The sequence below is a fragment of the Myotis davidii genome, unplaced genomic scaffold (assembly GCF_000327345.1).
Source record: "Myotis davidii unplaced genomic scaffold, ASM32734v1 scaffold496, whole genome shotgun sequence".
In the NCBI taxonomy this organism is placed as follows: Eukaryota; Metazoa; Chordata; class Mammalia; order Chiroptera; family Vespertilionidae; genus Myotis; species Myotis davidii.
In genome coordinates, this window is record NW_006289398.1 from 7,159,707 (window position 1) to 7,161,378 (window position 1,672).

Sequence of the window (1,672 nt, forward strand, 5' to 3'; positions counted from 1 at the left end):
GAGGAAGGGAGTGAGGGGGTGCAGGTGCCTTGGTGCAGGGTGAGCCCGCGGGCAGGAGTGGGATTTACCGGAAGCTCTGGTCTCTCCCACACCAGCAGACATTTCCTTAGCTGAAGAGGCTGCAAAGAAAATAAGTGATATATTAACAGATTTTTTTTTGCCCTTTGGAAGAGTTACAGAGAACAGCTTTAAAAATAGATCAACAAAGCAAAGTCCATTAAAATGTGTTAAGTCATGATGTGCTGTGACTTAAAATGGGGCCTGCGATTTGTGCCAAAGACAGGCAACGAGGTCCCCCGTGGAGGAGAATGACTAGGAAATGTCCTTTTGCCTTGAGACGAACTTTCTGTTCTTCTTCATTACTAGGCATTTTGAAAAGGAGACTAGAGCTTTCGCCCTCCATTTTCACTTTCTCTCCAGACACTTCTGTGTTCCTGCTTCTGCTCCCACTCCCCTACGTGCACTGACACCCTATCCCTGGGCCGCCGCCCTCTCGTCCCCACAGCTGCTGTTGGTTTCATAAAGTGTCTGCCAAGCGATGAGAGTATGTTCCCTTAGGGCAGCGGTTCTCAACCTGTGGGTCACGCCCCCTTTGGGGGTCGAACGACCCTTTCACAAGAGTCACCTAAGACCATCGGAAAACACATCTAGAGTTACATGTTGTTTTTGTGATTAATCACTATGCTTTAATTATGTTCAATTTGTAACAATGACATTGGGGGTCACCACAACATGAGGAGCTGTATTAAAGGGTCGCGGCGTTAGGAAGGCTGAGGACCGCTGCCTTAGGTGTTTGTATGTGCTCATGTCCTTTCTCCCACCTGGACTGAAGCAACTATAGTCTCTCCTCTCAGGGAGCACTGTGAACTCAAACAATAGAGCTGTCAATGTCTCCTCCCCCTCCCCCGCAGATTTCACGCACATTATAACCCTCTAACACTCATTGCCACGGCTATTTGCTTCTCACCTTATTAAAGTTTCATGTCATACCTGACACATAAATACAGAGAATGTAGACATATAAGGCGGTTCTGACGGATGACACCATAATGAGCCCCTCCGAGCCCACTGCGGACTGTAATACCTGCAGCATCTCAGTGTCTTCGACTCTGTGTGCTCCGGGCCCTCACTCACACCCCACTGCAGCCAGGTGACCACGATCCTGAATTTTCTGCTTATCTTCCTCCTTTGTCATTTCTTTTTAGAAAAACACAAAGCTACATAAGCATGTACCTCTAAAAATAGAGATTATTTTTTAGCTTTTAAAAACGTTACGCCATGTATGTAGTCATCTGCCCTTGATTTTTTTCACTCAGAATTACCTTTCTTCTTTTTTTTACTATATATTTTTTTATTGATTTCAGAGAGGAAGGGAGAGGGAGAGAGAGAAACATCCATAATGAGAGAGAATCATGGACCGGCTGCCTCCTGCACCCCCGCCCCCCCTCCACTGGGGATCAAGCCCGCAACCTGGGCATGTGCCCTGACTGGGAATCGAACTGTGACCTGCTGGTTCATAGGTCGATGCTCAACCACTGAGCCATGTCAGCCTGGCCTTATTGTAAATTAATAAACTGACATTTTGATCATTTGCTTCCTGACTCCACAAAATATTGAATGCTAATATAAAGGAGATCCTTTAATGTTTTCAGAGATTAGAAAATGTATAATG